Here is a 23,209-nt window from a genome sequence, read left to right as displayed (position 1 = left end):
CTCCCTTTGAATGCAGGGATTTGAAACAGAGAACTCTTTTTCGCATATGAGCTTTCTTATTCATCACTATCGTGATAAGCAATCATTTTTTTTATTATTTTTTTTCCAAACACTAACTTAAAGATGGAATAATTTCAAAAACAAAATTAAAAAAAGAAAATTTGTTTTTTTCGTTTTTTTTTTCGTTTGACTCTAACGTGAATTTACAGAAAATTAAAGAGAAAAAAAAAAGACTAAACAAGACCCATGGAACGTGTAGATAAATAAGAATTTACCTACGACCTGTAACTGATACCAGATGATAAGAAATATAAAACACAAGGATGGATAGATAAAGGGGTTTTCCTACTAGATGTCTAAGAAACCTGTTCTTAGCAACCTAGGTCACCGGAAAGGATTCCCTACTAGACCTTAAAAGAACTTGTCCTTGACAACCTAGATCAGAGGGATGAAAATTGAATCACTCAATCTTCTCCATACAACCAGCGAACCAAATCACTCACCTCACTTAATCACACTTAAAAAAAACGTGCATAAAGCACTAAGGAAATTTTATTCATCAAAAGTTATTAAAATTGTCTCACTAGGAGGTGTTTAAATAGACCCCAAACAAACTAGCTAAAAGATAAGATAAGATAACTAATTTAAATCAGATTTGATCTTATTAGATTAAATCAGATTTGATTTAAATTTTAAAATCCTAAAGATATGATAACTAATTTAAATCAGATTTGATCTTATTGGATTTGATCAAATTTGATTTAAATTTAAAATCCTAAAAATACTACTAAGCAAATTATAACTAAATCAAATCTTCTAACAAACTCTAACAGAAAAAAAAATTAAAATAAAAGCCTAATAAATTCGAAATAAATAATAAATTATGCCTCGCACTGAATTTGAAAAGCATTATTGGGCTTCTTGCTGTCCTGACTTAGCCTATTGGGCCTTATGAGTTGTCGCCCTTTCAGCACCACTGTTTTTGAGACGAACTCTTGGTCTTCTAGATGTCCAAGACCGGCATGGTATGATTCTTCTAGTATTCATATCTTTGAATGTGACGATATTACCATTCTGTCCCTTAACTCTAAGATGACGAAAATGCCCTCCTGACCACGTATCATCCATCTGCTGCCAGGTTGTGCTATAATTCTGAAGACGGTGTCCCAATCAGATTGGTATGTCTGGCATTTGAAGCAAGCTTCTTGGAATGCATCCAATCCTTCTAGAGCAGGGGGAAGATCTAAAGCTCGTTGAATAGCCTCTTCAGTTATGGGGACTTGCTTCTGACGGACATAGACAGACTGTAGGGTTGGCATGTGAAAATTGGAGTAAAATTTAACTACCCATGAGAGATTAACCTGCCGTGGCTGTCTCTATAAGAATCCCTATTATCTACGCTCAATCCGGGGCTCTACGAAATCAACAATGTGGGTCGAGAGGATGAATAGGTGCTCATTGTTATAGTTCCGCTCAGCTAGGATAGGGAACATCTGCTCACAGCAGCGGTTAGTGAACTGCGCAGTATTCCTTGCTGGAAAGGCTTTCTCTGTTTTATTGACTTTAATGATTCTCTTAACCCTCTTTGTTGTTGGTTTGACTGCTGTTGAGGATGGTTCCGCAGCTAGTGCTCTTTTTGTTCCTTTCCTTGTCGGTGGTTTGGGAGTAGCTTTCTCTTTACCCTTCTTGGTGGCCATCCTGAAAAGGGAAAAGGAAAGTAACATGTAAAGCTAAGGGTTAAAGCAAGGAGGAGGATAATACAAGTGATAATCAATGCCATGGTAAAGAAGGATGACGTTAACACATGGTCGTGACAATATGTGATCAGTTCATCCCTGGAAATATAGCAAGTGCATGTTATGGCAATAGATGCATGATGTTTATTAACATGCCGGCAAAGGCATGAGTAGCATATATCAAGCATCAATAACTTAAATTTATTATCACTCGTAACAAACTAACAAGCACGTTTGTATTGACAATTATATTCAATTAATAAAATATTGAAGGGGTTTTGTGAAAAACAGGCATTAGAGTAGAAGGATAGAATAATTTAAAAAGAATACACAATGCCATATGGGCTTTTTCCACTACAAGAAAACACGTCTTTTGCCACGCTTTTTAAGCTATCGCCACGCTTTCGAAAGGGTGGCCTATCAAACGGTGGCGGTTGCTCTATCGCCATGCTTTTTGTAATTTATTGCCACGCTTTTTGTTTGCCACGCTTTTTTACAAACTGCCACTTGGAAAAGCGTGGCTGTAGGTGGGAAATATGGTCACGCTTTAAAAGCGTGGCGATAGGTAGAGATATGGCCACGCTGTAAAAGCGTGGCGATAGGGCAGATCTAGCCACGCTATTCATGCGTGGCAGTAGACCAGATATGGCCACGCTTTTAAAGCGTGGAAACAAGAGCAGATATGGCCACGCTTGTAAAGCGTGGCAAAAACAGGAGATAAGGCCACGCTTTTAAAGCGTGGCAAAAGGGGAGGTACGGCCACACGTGTAAAGCGTGGCGAAAGCGTGGTAGTAGAGCAGGTATGGCCACGCTTGAAAAGTGTGGCGAAAAAGCTTAGATACAGCCACGCTTTCTAAGCGTGGCAAAAAAGATGGTCAGTAACCTAGTTCCCTTTTTAATCTTCATAAATAAAACCTTACATGAATTCATAGATAATTTTTAATTTAGTCAATGACCAATAATTAAGTAATCCAACTTTCATAAAATTGTCACCAAAATAAGTGTGTAATCACATAACAACATACACTAACAAAATACCAAAAGTGAAAATCATAACTACTCATGAATTCCTAATACATGAATTAGAATTCATAATCAAAGTCTTCTTCAAAATACCAAAAGTGAAAGTCATAACTTCTCATGAAATTCCTAATACATGAATTAGAATTCCTAATTAATCAAAGTCTTCTTGTACTTCATGCCAAGATATAAAAACTTCATGTATCATTGCAAGGTAAATTATTTTGACCTGTGCCCTACAAAATAAAAAACACAAATGAACAACTACAAATGAAAAATGGATGATGCAGTAAACTTCAGCCCACTAATTTTTCTAACAATCAGATTTGACATCAAACTTAATTTTTGTAATATAAAAAGTGTTCTAACAATCAGATTTAATTTTGCTACATATATCCACTAATCTGCACAAGGATTCTCAAAATCTCCTTTATATTTGATATCAAACAAACAACTTATTGTTCAATAAATAAATCTGATTTATAGCATCAATGAAAACGTGATACAACATTCATGTTCCTTCAGCCAATGTTTGATATTCTATTGTTGAGCCAAGCCTAAACCTAACAAACTAAAACTGAAACATATATTACTTATTTTTAACAAAATAAAGATGTAAATGTGGCATAAGGTCTCTGGCAGCAATTTAATTTTGATCATGCGCCTACACAATATGATGATATCAGCCAGTACCATTAATATCTCTCTAACATTTCACAACACACTGAAATTTGAATCGTGCATTTAGAATTTTCATATAGAAGGAACCAGTAAGTGAAATAAGTGAAAAAGAAGATGCAAAACGAACAACAATGGCAACTAGTTCATTCCTTCTAAGTTCTAACAAACTTAACTCTTTCCACCAGTCATAGTTATTCAAAATCATATTAGAACCTTCCAAGTTCGAATTCAACAACAACAAACAAAATTGAAGTACTTGGTTATATTCCAACATTTTTATTAATAAAAATATTATAATTTTACTTATATCATCTTTGTGTGGAATGTGAGTTGATTCGGAGGAGCGAGGAGTATTTTTTGCTCTGCTACTTGAGGTATCCAAAGGAAAATCTTGGGCAGCTTGAACTAAGGCTGCTACCTCTTCATCGCTCATTCCAGGGTTGAGTTGGTGCACCAATACCTTTAATAAACCACATACACCATCCATATTCTTCTCTAATGATGAGACCTTAGTGTTATATTCAACTTTTATGTGGCAAATCTCCTCATCTTTTTTAAGAGAGCTTCTTGTAATCGAAGCCCCATAACAACGAACTCGACCTGGTTGGTCTTTTCCTAACACTCCTACAAATGCATCCTCTTCATTTTCTCCTGCTTCTAAGCGGTTCTGAAGTTCAGTCTATCAAAAAGCAACAACCAATAAGGTTCAAAGTTGCATTAACTCAATTTAGATAGAAATCACATCATAATTCATAATGTACATATCCAAAATACAAATACAAACAACTCACAATTGTGGCTTGTGTTTTAGCATCAATTTCTTTTCCTTTTTTACTTGTGCGAGTTGCTATGAAAACTTCAGCCCTTGACGGTTCTTCACTGTTCTCTTTAGAGTCGCGCTAGAGTACATAGAGAAAATTTTACATGAAGCATACTAACTAGGCAACTACACCATGAATACATATAAAAGAGAAATCACATAGAATAAGTTATATTACCAGCTGCTTACGCACTATTCAAAAATTTGTGGATCCCATTCGGTGAGGACATGTTTGTTTCAACCTATTTTCAGTATTCTTAGCAGAGATAGCCTAAATATAAAGAATCAACCTAAGTTTAGGAACATGAAGAATCAATGATAGTATGCTTGATGGTATAGGAAGAAATAAAAGGCAATATTACCTTGATGGCCGGAAGACTCCAATACCGAATTAGTTTGCGAAATTGAACCTCGCGAATATCTAATGGTCGGTTCTTTATCATTTCTTTCTTCGTGTTGTACTTCACAAAATGCTCTTTTTTATTTCTCTCTTATATTTTTTCCATGCACCACAAAATCCCTGCATTACCCACGGCTTTGAACTTATGGGAAGAATGAACTTTTGCTGTGCAACACAACACATTAGAATATCAATGGTTAGCACAAATAATGTGACAAATAAATTAACAAAAAATTATCTATAATGCCATATTTACATACATTAGCATACTCCCACATGTCCTCTTTGAGTTTATTAGGCACACCATGCCAACTAGTATATAACAAAGTCACAAAACGAGGGTTTCTAACTGTTGTGCCCAATAGTTGATTGAGGTCAAATACAACCTCGTTGGTTGGACCTACAGGCTGCCCTTGAAAAAATACCACCTCCCGTCGATCATTAAAATCTGTAGCATGAAGCTTTTTGCACGTAGTTTTTCCATGGGTTTTCTTCTTTATTGTGCCTAAGTCCGAATAAAATAACATAATTCAATTGAGAAGTAATATAAGCTCTAATTAGCCAATAAATTAAACAAGAAAAGTACCTTTATTACTAGTTTGTCCTCCACTACCCGCATCATTTGCATTATCATCAAGCTCATTTTCTTCATCTTCCTCATCTTCTTCATCTTCCAAATTTATCCCATGTACCTTAAAATACATGTCAAGACTCATTCCTTTTTTATTTGAAGTTGCACTCATCTCGCTTGTATCTTCTCCGTCATCATCAGAATTTATGTCATTTTGATCCATTGCATCAGGTTCAGCAGTCTTTTGATTCCTAGTTTTAGAGTTCTTTTCAACTTCAAACATTGTCCCATTTCAATTATGCGTGCATTCTTGAAAAGTGCAATTGGTTGAGCCTTCCTTGTCTTATTCGAAGTCCTAACTTGCTCTTCAAATGCATCCTCCACTATTGTGATGGGTTGTTTGCTTGTTGGATCCTTTGGAGCTTGAGCTTGCAAGGTAGCCTTGTTATTTTCAGCCATGGTCCTTTCTCTCTTAATATTGTATTGTTTTAGCAATTCAGCACTTGACTTCACTTGTGTAACCTCAAAGGAATTGTTTTTTTTTTGGGCTTTTTCCTTTCATTTTTTGGCCTAAGGTAAGTATCCGCTTTCTTTTAATGATCTCCCTTTTCTCCATTCTGCATACACAAAATAATAACAATGAATAAAATGCTAATTAAATAATAATAATTAAATGAGCATAATCAACTGAAGCAAGTAATTAACTAAGCAAAAAAACTAAGGAAAGTGGGTTGTTTAGGATTCTACCAAAAAAACTTGTCAAGATGTTTCAGAGTCAAGGTCCTCCATGTATTCATATTCGCTTTCCTCGTCTTCCTCACAATATTGTTTGGCAAACATGTTTGGATCCATATCTATAATAGTTGCTCGTAGATCATTCCTCACTAGATCAATTTTGCCATTATCATTTGGAAAACTTGGAATCACTTCAGGTTCGCATGGCTCCCTTGCATATATTATGGGGGAATCAGACTCAAGGTCATCACTTACCCTAAATAAATCTCTTGGAATTGTTTTCATAACATAGTGCTTGTCACTGACATATGGGTCTTGCACATAAAAGCATTGGTTTACTTGAGATGCCAGCATAAATGGTTCTTCTTGGTAGCATTTTTTATTGAAATACACATATGAAAGACCAAAGTTGTCTTTTGCAACTGTATACCAATCACACTTAAACAAGACTACCTTAAATTGGCCATAATAATCTAACTCAAACATATCAACTATTCTACAATAGTAGGCTACTTTTGCTTCAATTGGGTTCTTATCTTTCACACTAGCAAAACTAGGCGTCAATGCCTCTAATGTGACACCACTATTTTGAGTTTTACGTCTCGCAACACGGTGCCTTGTATGGAACCTATACCCATTGATAATATAACCTGAAAATCTTTTTGCAACTCGATTTGGATCCCTAGCCAACCCTTTTGCCCAACCAGGTACATCCTTTTTCATGGCACGAATTTTAAACCATTCTAAAAATTGTTGACTGCGGTCCTTGGCTTTCTCTCACTTTGTTCTTCGTGGATTGTTATCATTAACTGCCTCCTCATGCTCTCTGAAGAGATTAAATATTCATAGTCTTAGTTGTTAGTAAGGTTAAATATGATGATTGAGATCTAACAAATGATAATGAATAGAACAAAATACCTCATGTAGACTTCGATCTTATCACAATTATTTAGGATGTATGCATGACCTTGTATTTCTGATTTTTCATCTAAAATAAACAAATCTCCCATTCTTCCACCAAGAGGACATCCTTTGCATGGAAACAAACTAGGAGTTTGCACCTCATCTGAAACACACTCATCATTGTTCTGAGGGATTCTATTAAATCTTGTATGAACATCTTTATGCAAATATCTTGAGCAAAAATTTATACACTCATTCACCAAATATCCTTCGGCAATAGATCCTTCTGGACGACTTCTATTACGAACATACAATTTTAGTGTGCACATATACCGTTCAACAGGGTACATCCAACGATATTGAACTGGACCACCTAACCTCTCCTCATTTGCCAAATGAATAGGCAAGTGCACCATTATGTCAAAAAATCTAGGAGGGAAAATCCTCTCCAATTGGCATAATGTCTCAGCAATCTTTGCTTCTAAGTTAACTACCTCATCTAGGCTAATTACCTTCTGACATATTCGGCGAAAAAATGAACATAATCGAACTAGAGCGATGGCAACATGGTCAGGAAGTATGTTCTTGATTGGTACTTGCAACAAGTAATGCAACATGAAATGAGCATCATGGGTCTTGTAACCAGAAATCTTCTTTTCTGTTTCATGCACACATCGAGCAATATTGGAAGCACTACCGTCTGGTAATTTTGCCGCTTTCAACACACTACAAAAGACTATTTTCTCTGCTAGAGTCATTGAAAAGCATGCCTTTGCTAACTTAGTTTTTTTTCCATCCTTCATATCTTTTGGTTGAAGGTTTTTTCTAATACCCATGTCTTTAAGGTCAAAACGAGCAGCTGCATGATCTTTTGTCTTTCTGGGAATATCTAAAAGAGTTTCAATTATGCTATCAACTATATTCTTCTCTATGTGCATGACATCAAGGTTGTGTCTAAACATGTTGGACTTCCAATATGGTAAATCAAAAAAGATTGACTATTTTTTCCAATTTGATATGCCATTCTTTGATCTCTTTTGCTTCTTTCCAAAAGAATTATCTACCTCTCGCAATATATCAAATACAGCTGAACCTTCTAATAACTGCGGTGGAGACCTGAGTTCATTTTTTCCATTGAAAGACCTTTTGTTATGCCTCCATGGATGATTAATGGATAAAAACCTTCGGTGATCCATATAAACAGTCTTGTGACTATGTTTCAGATAGATAGAAGAAGTCTCATCATTACAACATGGACAAGCCAATTTTCCCTTTGTACTCCACCCATATAACATAGCATACGCAGGGAAGTCATTAATTGTCCACAAAAGGCATGCTTTCATGTTGAATGTTTTGTTTTCTTTCGAATCATATGTTTCAACACCTGACTCCCATAATTCTTTTAATTCTTCAACCAACGGTTGAAGATAGACATCAATGTCATTTCCCGGTGATTGTGGTCCAGGAATGAGTAAAGAAAGCATAAAATAATCAGGCTTCATGCTCATCCAAGGGGGTAGATTATACACTATCAGAACAACAGGCCATGTACTGTGTGTACTGCTTAAAGTTCGGAATGGATTGAATCCATCGCTTGCTAACCCAAGTCTTACATTACGAGGCTCTTTTGCAAAATCTTCATGTCGATTGTCAAATGCTTTCCAAGATTCACCATCGGCAGGATGCCTTAAGGACCCGTCTTTAACATGCTCATTGTGATGTCAAGACATAGCTTGGACAGTTCTTGTGCACATAAAAAGCCGTTGAAGTCTGGGAATCAAAAGGAAATGCCTTAAGAGTTTTTGCAGCTACTTTGCGAGGCTTTCTAGATGAGGTAACATCATCCTCTTCTTCATGATGCTCAATATAACGGGATGTTCCACAGACATGACAAGATAAGTCATTCTCATACCCGTTCCGATACAACATGCAGTCATTACGACATGCATCGATCTTTTGGTAGTCAAGACCCATGTTCATCACCATATTCTTGGTTTTATCAAAAGAAATAGGAATATTCAAATATGGCATTGCTTCTTTCAATAATTCCAAGAGAGAAGTAAATGACGCATTACTCCAACCATGCAAGCATTTTAACAATTAAAGACGAATGGTAAAGGATAATCTTGTGAATCCTTTACACCCGGGGTATAGTTCTTGGCTTGCCTCGTCTACCAATTTATAAAATTCCTTTGCACATTCGTTAGGCCCCATGTTTTGTCCGTTAACTTATGTATTATCTCGAAATGTATCACGTAACAACTCATCAATGTTATCATTGCAGTTATATTCACCGCCTATGTCACTGTCAATATCCATAGCAAAAAGTGATTCCCCATGATTAAACCACCGCCTATAACCTTTTACAAAACCATGGCATATTAGATGATCATATACGTCATCTCTCTTTAAGAAAAATATATTACAACACTTTGCACAAGGGTATTGAATTTCTTCCCCTTGAGGAACTCCCTTTGATGAGAAAGCAAAGTGTAAAAATCTTTCTACACCAACTTGATATTCTTTCTCACGACGTGGTGTATCCATCCAGTCTTTTGACATATCCATCGAAAACCTATATATTTCACGTAGATAGCTAAGTTTCTAAATTGAAGTCCTTACTGTTCGTCTCACTAACTACAAATCTAGCTTCCTACTTAACTAAGAGACAATATTGTGCAAGCCTCGAAAATACTTTGAAGGCATTAGACATAAAATAACAGAGAAAATTGAATTTTAGCAATGCTTAAAGAAGTGCCTAAAGTGATGAGTGCCTCAGGAAAGCACCAAGTTGCACGCATGATATCAATAACAAATTAATAGATGTATTTAAATTTGCATAAACCAACCTTAATTACTGCCTTAATTCATTCCACAACAGCAACAAAGTGGTAGAACAGCAGATCTAGAATTAGAGAGGTAGCAGCGTCAGCGAACAGCTACTCAGCAGCAGTAGATTATTATATTACCACAGGAGCAACAGAACAGAGAAGTGGCAGTAGTAGTGGATAGATAACTATCGAAAGCCTGAACAAAAATAGACTAAGACTTAAGTAAATATTAAAATATAAATATGTTTAATATTTTTTAGTATAAATAAATCATTTTTTAACAAATAAATTTTATTAGTAATTATTCACATGTTCGATCATGAGATAAAATGAAACAATTATCTCTCCTCAAGTGGCTCCAAACATCTAACACTATAATAAGCTACATTGAAACCTAAACAGCTAATTAAAAATAGCAAGAGAGTAGAATGTCCTTAAATGACCTAATTCATTTAATAGTATTTAATAGCATTCCCAATTTTAAAATATTATTTTTCTAAATCTGTTTTTTCTTAGACAAAAAAGTGAAGGGATAACCATTTTTATCTAAAGCTTTTTTTTCTATATAAAAGAATTATACAACAAAACTTACTTAAGTTGGTCAAGTAATTAATTTATTGTCTATTTAAGTAAGTGTTAAAAATTTGAGTTCCTTCTTATATATATAATAATCTATTGGCTAACAACAAATTTTAAAAAGAAATTTGTGACGAATTAGTTCTTACCCTTATAAATTGAAAGATGCTATGAAAAATAAAAAACTGTATATAATTTTATAAAAAAAATAGAATGACATTATAATTATAAATATAAATAAATGATATAAAGGGAAAAGGAAGAAGAACAGTGGAAGGTGGATGTATGTGCTCCAATTTATGTGGCGTGGAAAAAAAAAGGAAAAAAGAAAAAAAGAAAAAAGAATAATGAAAGTTTTATGTTCAGTGTGGATGAAGCTACTACTTTGGTCCAGGCTCTACACCTTAAAACTAAGCAATAAACTGCAAAATCTGTGACTAATGGCAGAGAAGACTGAGTAGGGAATGACAGAGACGAAGGCACCAGCAGGGAGGAAGGACCAAAGCCAAAATAGTGGAACCTCTTCAAAGTTGTTCTTCTTCTCTCTCAATAGCTTCAGTGTTATTAGTGGTTGTTACTGCAAAAATAATACTTCCAATGTTATTCTATATATTTTCAGGCTTTTTTTTGGCTAAAAGAAAAAAAAAGGACGTGTGTACTATACTTGAATTAACAATAGACAATATAATAATAGTGCATGATTGAGAAATGCAAATACAAATTCAAATGGCTGTTCAGAATTTCAGATTATATTAGATAATGGCAGTACAATGCAAGCATCAGAAATCATATCAAAGTAGGGACACAATGTTTTCTATCACAAACAAATGAATAACCTCAATCTCTCAGAATTAGCAGAAATCCTTCTCATTGAAAACATCAATTTAATTTCTATTTACTTTCAGATATCCAATGTTTTTGGCCACAGTCCCATGTGCTTTTGTACAATGTGAAATTAATTTAATTATTTACTTAATAGTGAAAAGAAAATGAAAAATAAGATCCATGCATAATTGTTGCAAAAGAATCCAAGTGCAATTGCATGATCACACAATAATTTCCCAATACCATGCAAATTTAGACAAACACCCCCCCCCCAAAAGAATTCAAGAATGAACATCATATATGCATGCATAGAAAGTGAGCAGAAGAGGAAATACAAATTGAGAAATCAGTAGCAACCAATGATTAAGGATGTAATGAGCATGAATGCATAATAAGCACAAAGAATCGCAACAAGGAAACAAGTTGCTAACACATGGCACGAAGCAGCAACACTTATTAAATAGCAGCAGTAAATAGCATGTTTCCCAAGTTCAAGCAAGCAGCAAACAGAATTCATATGACTTAACCAGTTCCACAGACTGAAATCATTGCAGTTCATATAATATGGACCAAGCAACAAGCAGAGCAGAACTCAGCAACAACAAACCAAGAAAAATTAATGAAACAGAACACTTCCACAACATCTATTTTGGACAATGAAAAAAAAAATACAACAAACAACAATCACAAGTCCAGAATTCAACACCAAAACAGCACAATAAACAAGTTCATCCAGAGCAACTTTCAGAGGAAAGACAAATTCATTCCGAACAGCAGCAGTAAACAAAATAAAATCTACATCCACTAACCAGTCCAGATTCTCTAACCACCTAATTCAACTAAACTAAATTAGTTGAACTAAACAAGCTAAACAGAATGAGCTAAACTAGATTAATCAAACAGAAATAAAATCAAATGAGATGAATGGGGAACCTGGGAAGCAGGGAATTGGAGTAGGGGAAAGGAAGGGAAAACAGTAAAACAGGGTCTAGTACTGGCTCTTAACTGAATCTTGGACAAGTGCCCCGAGAGTGCCATGCTGAAAAAGAATAAAGGTAACTAATTAGTTCAAATAAACGACATCATATCAAGTATTGATAAGTAAGACGATTGTATGATTATCTTAAAATTCATTCACAAAGTCACAGTCCACCAATAGAAATGACATCATATAAAGTCAGTAACTTAAAACCTCTTCAGGGGAAAGCTAATAATAAAGAAGGCCATTAGTGGTGAAAATATTTTTTAGGCAAAAGGCAAAAAATAGTGAGAATTAATGGAATACCAAAACCATCAAGAAAACACACTTTTTATGTGACTTCAGCATCTTTCATCAGAAGCGAGTTTTTATGCAAAGTAGAGAGAAGAATCCAAAACAAAATACAATTGACGCTAATAAGTAACGTTAAATAGTCCTTAAAACGGGACAGAAAGTTTGAACCATGTTAGATAATATTTATATTTAATAGAAATGAGTGATGTTAGTCCCTTAAAATGAGCACGGGAGTTTCAACCATATCATCTCACAGACGCACACACACACTGGCACATATAATCACTTAACAAGCATCAAGCGGAGAATTAAAAAGAAATAAAAAAAAATGCTAAGATGCTGGTCTTAAAAATGCAACTGTTTTAGGCTCCCAGGCCACCATTGTATTATTCAAGACACACAAACAAAGTGATGATGAAATAATGCTCCTTCATCATCGTCCATACAAATTAAGTAATACTCTTAACTTAAAAAACATCGATCCACCAAATAAAAATAAAATTAAAATAACTAGTTTAAAATTAAAATTAAAAACATCAATTTAATGTACTTAAATAATGAGATTAATATTTGGTTCTAGTCAACTTCTATAATTCGATTTATCAACATAAAATATGGTTTTGACTTCAATCATTCACAACTGCACAAGGAAGAAGATAGATTTTACTCTTTCTGACACCAACACAAGTAAATTACAGAAGCCTTGTGTCTCACGTGGCTGAGACATTTCATTCATCATCATCAGCATTCATCATAGTAGGAAAAAGTTCATGGAATCCATTAGTACCGTGAACAACATATATTAACAGTCAACATAAGATGTCGAAAATCATAGGAGAATATAGTGAATAGAGTGCACCTTTCTGGCTTTCTCATTCCACAAAAAAAACACGTACGTCCACAGCATCGCAAGCAACGCGTGTTCAGCATTATCATTTAACAAAGAAGGAACATGCGATCAGAGAGAACGAATAAGGGGAAAATGAAAATGAAAAGGGAAAGCCCTAAAAGTAAAAACAACGGAAAAATCGAGAAAATAAAAAGAGGAAAATCGATCATACCTTTTGGAATTCGAGGGCTTGGAGGAGAAGAAGAGGGAGGAGCTTGCCGTCGCCCGTCTTTACTGTAGCTTGAAGGTGAACAGAGAGATCCACAATGATTCGAAGAAGAACAAGAAAAAGAAGAAGGGTATGAAGATTAACAAGATGAAGAAGAAGTGGTTTCCATCAGTGACGAAGGGGAAGGCGAAGGGCGAAGGGAGGAGCTCTTCCGATACAGGCGAGTAGCTTCTAAGGTGAAAGAGAGATTAGGGTTAGTGGTTTCGAAGGGGAAAGAGAGATTAGGGTTGGGGACCGGGTTGGGGGCCGGGTTTGGGCCGGGTTGGGAGCCGGGTTTGGGAGCCGGGATTGGCTCAATCAGTTGGGGCCCCTCTCGCCACGCTTTTAAAACGTTATTGTTGCTCTCTACGGCCACACTTTTGAAGCGTGGCAGAAAAGAAACTTTTGGCCACGCTTTTGAAGCGTGGCAGAAAAGAAACTTTTGGCCACGCTTTTAAAGCGTGGCAAAAGTGTACCAGCATATAGCCACGTTTTGTAAGCGTGGCCGTAATGAAACCCTGTCGCCACGCTTTTAAAACGTCTTTGTTTCTCTCTATGGCCACACTTTTGAAGCGTGGCAGAAAAAAACGTGCCCTTTTCTCTAATCAATTGCCACCCATAAAAAAGCGTGGCCGTTGATCCTTTTCGCCACGCTTTTGAAGTGTGGCAAAAAAAAAGTGGCCAAATCTCTAATCTATCACCACCCTCATAAAAGCGTGGCCATTGACCACTTTTGGCCACGCTTTTGAAGCGTGGCAAGAAAAAAGCGTGGCCATAGGCCTTTTTTCTTGTAGTGTTCACAAACACTTAGTGTGCATGGTAAATATGTTATTGAAAGTATTGAATTTGAATATGCAAAAAACCCAAAAAAAAGTAATATAAATTGTCAATTAATCCTTCAATATATCCACAAGCAAAATATAGGAGAAAAGAATCACCCAATTAAATTTCTAACACCAATTAAAAAGATGTAAAAAGAAAAAGAAAGACAAAGAAAACATAGATTATGAAATTAAAAAGAAAAAGAAGAAAGGAATATAAATTAAAGTAATAATAAAAGAGTAAAAGGGGAAGAAGAAAAGAACCTTGATGAAGGGGATGAAGAAGGAGGGAGAAAGTAGTAGAAAGTAAGAAAGAATAAAGAAGAAAGAAGGAAGGAGAAAGAATTAGGATTGGGTGAGAAAAGATAAGAATTCTGGTGCAGATATAGTTAAACTGTGCGTCGCATGCAACGCGTGCGCGTGGAGCACGCGTATGCGTGGATCGCGCTAATTTCAACTGACGCATGCGCGTCAGGGACGCGTACGTGTGACATGGGTTGTGCGTTTGGCACGAAGGCAGCGTCGCGCATGCACAACTCTCTGTCCCACACGCACTATTACCAAAAATTCAACCGATGCATTCACGTGAGGGACGCGCATGCATGGATGGTCTGGAGGAAAAATGACACGTACGCGTTAGGGATACGCACGCGTGACATTCCTTGTTCTCCTAGTACCCTTCCAGCATCAAGCCATCACAACTCTCTGCCCAAACCTTGTTTACGCCGATTTGCAGGGTCACGCGTACGCGTGGGCTGGGGTTTTCGCAAGCGACGCGTACGCACCAGGGACGCGTACACGTGGGCGTGTTTGTGTCTAAGGAACGCCTCCAGCCATGCTCCCGTGCAACTCTCTATTCAATTCCCTTTTTTTCACGCATGCACTTATAACGCGTACGCGTCGTGTGCATGTTTTTTTTTATTTAGATTTCAGAATGAATATGCAGAATTATGAATGACCACTATGAAAAGTAAAATAAAACAAACTAGGAGTGAGAAGAAACGATCATACCATGGTGGGTTGTCTCCCACTTAGCACTTTGCTTTTACGTCCTTAAGTTGGACGGTCTTCAGGCTCATTCTATTTTTGTTGGCGGGTCCTCCAAGAGGAAGACCTCTAGCGCTTTGTGTTCCTTCATCTTCTTACCATGATAAAGCTTTAGGCGATGTCCATTGACCTTGATGAAATTGGGACTTGAAGGATGACTCAGGTGGAAGACTCCATATGGCTCTGCTTTCTCCACTCTGTAGGGGCCTTCCCATCTAGATCTCAGCTTGCCTGGCATGAGTTTCAGCCTGGACTTGTAAAGGAGAACCAGATCTCCAGGTCTGAACTCTCTTCTCTTAATATGCTTGTCATGCACAGCCTTCACCTTCTCTTTGTATAATCTGGCGTTGTCATAAGCTTTGAGTCGAAGAGTCTCCAGTTCTGCCAGTTGCAGCTTCCTTTCAGCACAAACTTTCTCAAATACCATGTTGCACTCCCTCACAGCCCAGAAAACCTTGTGTTCCACCTCTATTGAAAGGTGGCAAGCCTTTCTGTACACTAAGCGGAAGGGACTCATCCCAATGGGTGTCTTATACGCTGTCCGATATGCCCAGAGTGCATCAACAAGTCTGGTGCTCCAGTCCTTCCTATGAGGCTTTACTATCTTCTCCAGAATGTGCTTTATCTCTCTGTTGGATACCTCTGCTTGCCCATTGGTCTGGGGATGGTATGCTGTTACCACTTTGTGAACTATCCCATGTTTCTTCAGTAATCCTGCTAACCTCCTGTTACAGAAGTGGGTGCCTTGATCACTCACGATTGCTCGTGGTGATCTAAAGCGACAGATAATATGGTTTCTAATAAAGGAAACAACAGTGTTAGCATCATCAGTGCGGGTAGGAATTGCTTCCACCTATTTAGAAACATAATCTACTGCTAATAGTATATAAAGGTAACCACTAGAGTTTGGAAATGGACCCATAAAATCAATACGCCAAACATAAAAAATTTCACAGAAAAGCATAATCTGTTGGGGCATCTAATCTCTCTTGGATATATTCCCAAACCTTTGGCATAGGGAACAAGATGTACAAAAGGCGGCAGCATCCTTAAAAAGAGTAGGCCACCAGAATCCACAGTCTAAAATTTTTCTAGCTGTTCTTTGAGGGCCAAAATGTCCTCTACTCTCAGAAGAGTGACAGGCCTCTAAAATGGACTGGAATTCTTATTGGGGCACACACCTTCTAATTACCTGGTTAGCACCACACCTCCATAAATATGGGTCATCCCATATGTAATATTTGGACTCGCTTTTCAGCTTGTCTCTTTGATGCTTTGTAAAATTGGGAGGGAAAGTACGGCTGACTAGATAGTTAGCTACAGGTGCAGACCAAGGAACTACTTCAGATACTGCATTAAAGCTATCAAATGGAAAAGCATCGTTGATAGGAGTGGAGTTAGTCTTAATGTGCTCAAGGTGACTCAAGTGGTCTGCTACTAAATTCTGGGTACCACTCCTATCCTTAATTTCTAAATCAAATTCTTACAACAACAGTATCCAACGTATCAACCTTGGTTTGGACTCTTTTTTAGCTAATAAATATTTTAGAGCTGCATGGTCTGAGTACACTACCTCCTTAGTACCAAGTAAATAGGCTTGAAATTTATCCAGAGCAAAAAAATAGCCAGAAGCTCTTTTTCAGTGGTGGTGTAATTAGACTGAGCAGCGTCTAAGGTTTTAGATGCATAAGCAATTACGAAAGGATCCTTACCTTTGCGCTGAGCCAGCACCGCTCCTACTGCATGGTTGAAGGCATCACACATAATCTCAAAAGGCTGGCTCCAGTCTGGTCCTTTCACAATCAGAGCTTGAGTCAGGGTGATTTTCAGCTTATCAAATGCTTGCATGCAATCCTCACTGAACTAGAACTCAACATCTTTCTGCAGCAGTCTGGATAAAAGCAATGCTACCTTACTGAAGTCCTTGATAAATCTCCTGTAGAAACCTGCATGGCCAAGGAACGAACGGACTTCCCTCACGGAGGAGGGGTGAGGCAAACTAGAAATGACATCTACCTTTGCTCGGTCTACAGAAATACCAGTATTAGAAACAACATGTCGTAGAACAATCCCTTGTTTTACCATAAAATAACATTTTTCAAAATTCAATACAAGATTTGAACTAACACACCTGTCTAATACTCTATCTAAATTATCCAAGCAAAGGTTAAAAGGATTGCCATATACGCTAAAATCATCCATAAAAACTTCCATACAGCTTTCAATAAGATCTGAAAAGATACTCATCATGCATCTTTGGAAAGTAGCCGGTAAATTTACATAAGCCAAAAGGCATCCTTTTATATGCATACGTTCCAAAGGGACATGTAAAAGTTGTCTTCTCCTGATCTTCAGGAGCTATATGAATTTGAAAATAGCCTGTATAACCATCTAAAAAGCAGTAATGGGATTTACCTGATAGGCGATCAAGCATCTGATCAATAAATGGCAAGGGGTAGTGATCCTTGTGAGTAGCTTAGTTGAGACGCCTGTAATCAATGCATACTCTCCATGAATTCTGCACTCTATGGTCACTGATTATACACAATGAAAAGATGACATTCAATGTGTTCAAGGCCATGAGTTATCCACCGGAACAATTGGGGGAATGCATGAGGTTAGATGCACTGGAGGATGAAGTGGAGGAGAAATTTGAAGAAGATGAACCTGAAGAAAACGAGAGATTGGTGGAGGAAGAATCTGAATCAAGTGAAGAGGTAGTTACAGCAGAAATACATATACCAGATGCACCAAAGGAAGGGAACGAAAAATCAGAAGCACCCAAACCTGAACTCAAAGCATTGCCACCCACTCTCAAATATGCATATCTAGGAGAAAATGAAAACTACCCAGTGATCATAAATTCATCCCTCAGTCAAGATCAAGAGGACGGGCTACTCAAGGTGCTGCGGGAGCATAAGGATGCCATTGGATGGACCCTTGCTGACTTGAAAGGAATCAGTTCAGCCATATGCATGCATAAAATACTATTGGAAGATGATGCCAAGCCATCAATTCAATCCCAAAGAAGGCTGAACCCAATCATGAAGGAAGTGGTACAGAAAGAGGTTATGAAGCTTTGGCAAGGAGGAGTCATATACCCAATTTCAGACAGCCCTTGGGTTAGCCCCATACATGTTGTGCCAAAGAAGGGAGGGATCACTGTGGTTACCAATGAGAAGAACGAGCTCATACCTACAAGGACCGTCACAGGATAGCGGATGTGCATAGACTACAGGAAACTAAATGAGGCTACACGAAAGGACCATTTTCCCCTTCCATTCATGGATCAGATGTTGGAAAGACTTGCAGGACACGCATATTATTGTTTTCTCGACGGTTATTCAGGATATAACCAAATAGTGGTTGATCCAAGAGACCAAGAGAAAACCTCATTTACCTGTCCGTATGGAGTGTTTGCCTATAGGCGCATGCCATTTGGATTATGCAATGCCCCTGCAACTTTCCAACGCTGCATGCTTTCTATCTTTTCAGATATGATAGAAAAATTCATTGAAGTTTTTATGGATGATTTCTCGGTATTCGGAGATTCTTTTCCTAGTTGCCTACATCACCTCACCTTGGTATTGAAAAGATGCCAAGAGACCAATTTGGTCTTGAACTGGGAAAAATGCCACTTCATGGTGATAGGAGGAATAGTCCTCGGTCACAAGGTCTCTCACCAAGGCATTGAGGTTGATAGAGCTAAAGTAGAACTTATTGAAAAACTACCCCCACCCAGTGATGTCAAGGCAATTAGAAGTGTTTTAGGGCATGCTGGTTTTTACAGAAGGTTCATTCAAGATTTTTCAAAGATAGCCAAGCCCTTAAGCAATCTCCTTGTATCTGATACACCATTCATCTTTGATGAAACATGCATGCTAGCATTTGCACATTTGAAAATGAGGTTATCCTCTGCTCCTATCATTTCCCCACCTGATTGAAACCTACCATTTGAATTGATATGTGATGCATCTGATTTTGCAGTTGGGGCAGTGTTAGGACAAAGGAAAGATAACCTAGTTCGTGTGATATACTATGCTAGCAAAGTCCTTAATGAAACTCAAAGAAATTATACCACTACTGAAAAGGAATTGCTAGCAATAGTTTTTGCATTTGACAAATTTAGATCATACCTCATTGGTGCTAAAGTGATTGTTTTTACAGATCACACAGCACTTAAGTATTTGTTTGCCAAGCAAGAATCAAAGCCAAGACTAATAAGGTGGATCTTACTGTTGCAGGAATTTGATATTGAAATCAGAGACAAGAGAGGAGTGGAGAACAAGGTGGCAGATCACCTCTCCAGAATCCCTCATGAGAAAGGTGGAGAAGATGATAGAAATGTGAACGAGCTCTTCCCTGATGAGCAGTTGATGACAGTTCGCAAGGCACCATGGTTCGCAGATATTGCAAATCTCAAGGCAACTGGGGCATTACCCCCAGGGATCAATAAACATCAAAAGAGGAAGCTCATGAATGATGCAAAATACTTTGTCTGGGATGAGCCATATCTCTTTAAGAAATGTTCGGATGAAATTCTTAGAAGATGTGTTTCGGAAGAGGAAGGGAGAGAAGTCCTGTGGAACTGCCACGATTCATGCTATGGCGGGCACTTTGGAGGGGACAGAACTGCAGCAAAGGTGTTACAAAGCGGATTCTTTTGGCCCACCCTTTTCAAGGATGCCAAGGAACTAGTGAAAAGCTGCAATGAATGCCAAAGAGCTGGAAACCTGCCCAAAAGAAACGCCATGCCACAAAATTTCATCTTGGAAATGGAACTGTTTGATGTGTGGGGGATTGATTTCATGGGACCATTCCCAACCTCATATGCAAACAAATACATCCTGGTAGCAGTGGATTATGTTTCCAAGTGGGTAGAGGCTATTGCAACCCCAACTAATGATAACAAGGTAGTCATGAACTTCCTCAGGAAGAATATCTTTAGCCGGTTTGGAGTCCCAAGAGCCCTCATCAGTGATGGAGGGAGCCACTTTTATAACAAACCACTAGAAGCTCTCCTCTTACGATATGGGGTAAAACACAAAGTAGCCACACCTTACCATCCTCAAACAAGTGGGCAAACTGAGATATCCAACAGAGAGCTGAAGAGGATCCTGGAAAAGACTGTGGGTGCATCTAGAAAGGATTGGTCGAAGAAGTTGGATGATGCTCTTTGGGCATACAGAACAGCATTCAAAACTCCACTTGGAATGTCTCCATATCAACTAGTCTATGGGAAGGCTTGTCATTTACCATTGGAGCTAGAACACAAAGCTCTTTGGGCCATCAAGATACTAAATTTTGACAGCATTGCTGCTGGTGCAAAAAGGATCTTGCAGCTGCAAGAGATGGAGGAATTCAGGACTCAAGCCTATGAAAACACTAAGATGTATAAAGAGAAGGCAAAGAGAAAACATGACATGCATTTGGCACCCAGGAGTTTCGAAAAAGGGCAGCCAGTACTCCTTTACAATTCTAAATTAAGGTTGTTCCCAGGAAAACTCAAGTCGAGGTGGTCCGGACCTTTCATGGTTACAAAAGTATCACCATATGGCCACATCGAAATCACAGATGAAGGTTCAGGGAGGACGTTTACAGTGAATGGACAAAGACTCAAGCATTATCTGGGCAACATGGGGGAAAACTCCAGAGTAAAATACCACCTCAAGTAATCAAGGACTCGTCGAGCTAGCGACGATAAAAGAGCGCTCTGTTGGGAGGCAACCCAACCTCAGGTAGTTTCACTTTCATCTTTATTTCAATAAAAATCACAAAGTTGTTTCCCCTGTATTGTAAGGAGCTAAGTTTGGTGTTCCACACCAGAACAATCCAAGAGTGATAGTGTAGTTCTATGTTTGGTGTTCCACTAAAGGACATTGGTTAGAATTACATTCCACTCCAAAAGAACATTACTAGCTCCATCCAATCAAGAGAAACCACTTAGATGTAGTTAGACTATAGGTGATCATTGCTTTATTGATAACAAGATATGAGGGTCTCTGCATATATGCAATGTCTTGTACTGGGTAAAGAACTAAGTTTGGTGTTCACACACCAAATTGAGTTCAAGAGGCACAAGCATACATGTAAGCTAACTATATCTCAAGTGCTTTGGGAACAAGCAACTTCCAGTAACCTTGCAGGAATCTTATAAGGAAATGGTGCAACTTCACCCAAAGAAGCGAGGCAGCAAAAACTAGATGATGACAAAGAAAGAGGGGGACCAGAGATCATCAACCGAAGGTTGTATTGTTACCTAATTCCATTGTACTCAGAATTGTTGAAAGTTAGAAGCTCGAATGCTCTTCTGATTTATAGTTACTCTTAGTTGAACCCTTTTTAAATTCTGTCTTTTAAGTTCTGAATAGGTCTATGTGCACTAGTCTTTATGTTACTGCACCATCACTTAACTTACTTGTATGCTTGCCCCTTTAAATCAATTGAAGAAGAGAATGTTTATGTTTTTAAAAGACCAGAGTAGGGTTCCTAATGTGGAGGTGCATTCATGAATCTTTGGGGTAGTCATAAGTTAGCTAAGTTGGTTCAACCACAAGGTTAGGAGGACAACTATCTATCCTGAATACTTGACTTTGGATATACTCATGAGACTAAGTTAATAACAAGATCCTAATAAGAGAAAAGGGAAAGAACAATGGAAGTGAAAAACAAAAGAAAAAGAGTAAGCAACAAGGCTAGGCATCAATGGTTTTAATCTTGAGCCAAGTGTCTGTGGTGCTCCTGTGTGAGGGATCTACTTGGATGAATAAGCTCTTAGGGGTGCTTTATCACTTGGTAACTTGGGTTAACTAACCCGGGATTATCAGCTGAAAATCCACTATCAAGAGTAACCCTCACTACAGAGCATTTAGTAACCCAAAGAGGTGCTGGACAACAAAGTCTCAAGAAAAGAAAATAAATAAACTATATGCCTGTGGTGTGTATGTATGGGGGAGAGACTTGAGGGAGTAAGTCCTTAGGGGTGCTTCAATACCTAGCACCTTGAACCAATTGGTTCGGGAGTGTTGGCTGAAAGCTTATCTTAAAGAGTTGCCCCCTTACAGAGCACTTAGCCTAAATAACACAAATAACCCTTGAAATAACAATAAAAGGATCAATGAATAAAAGTCTCATGAGATATAAACAAAGTAAGTGTTTAGGGACATGATAAAGGTCTGAAAGCCAGTAATGGAATGAACCTAAGTTGCTATGCATGAAACCACCATAAAATCAGAAATATGACTTCCACAAGGATGACTCATTCCTCTGGATATTCCATTCATCATTCTCTTGTTCTAGTACTTGCTTAGGGACAAGCAAGCTTTAAGTTTGGTGTTGTGATGCCAGGGCATCTTGGCCAGTTTCACTGACCTTTTCTTTACTGTTTTTAGGATAGTTTCATACATTTCTTTAGGAAATAAGCTAGTTTTGGGTAAATATTCACTTATGCCTTGATTCAAGCATACATTGTGCATTTTACATAATTTCATGAGGATTTTGCATAAGTTTAGTGACAAATATTATGTTGCATTACTCATGACTTGGACTAGAGCTTTGATGCACTTTATTGCTTGATTTCAGGACCAAAAAGGAAGCAAGAAAAGGGGAGGTAACTTGCAAGATTAATGAGAAAAGTGATTGCAAATAACATTCTCAAAAAGCCATCAATGCCCACGTTAGAGAGTCATGTTAACTAAGTTAACGTGAACTCTAACGTGGAGAAGAGAAGTTGAGCCAACATTAGTGACACTTAACATTGTCGCTAACGTTGGCAATTACTCATAAGTGGCCACGTTAGAAGCCACGTTAACCTAGTTAACGTGGCCTCTAACGTTAAGGGGGGAAGAGAAGCCAACGTTAGTGACACTCAACA

The 23,209-nt window shown here is 37.8% G+C and overlaps 1 pseudogene; it reads right to left on the bottom strand.

Moving 5' to 3' along the window:
- Nucleotides 1-7,864: 7,864 nt before the first annotated feature.
- Nucleotides 7,865-9,434, bottom strand: LOC148567570 (uncharacterized; annotated as a pseudogene).
- Between the last annotated feature and the right edge of the window lie 13,775 nt (nt 9,435-23,209).

This window comes from Arachis ipaensis, chromosome B4, assembly GCF_059453495.1.
Source record: "Arachis ipaensis isolate K30076 ecotype BB chromosome B4, ASM5945349v1, whole genome shotgun sequence".
Classification (NCBI taxonomy): domain Eukaryota; kingdom Viridiplantae; phylum Streptophyta; class Magnoliopsida; order Fabales; family Fabaceae; genus Arachis; species Arachis ipaensis.
This window is presented reverse-complemented; position numbering and strand designations above follow the sequence as displayed.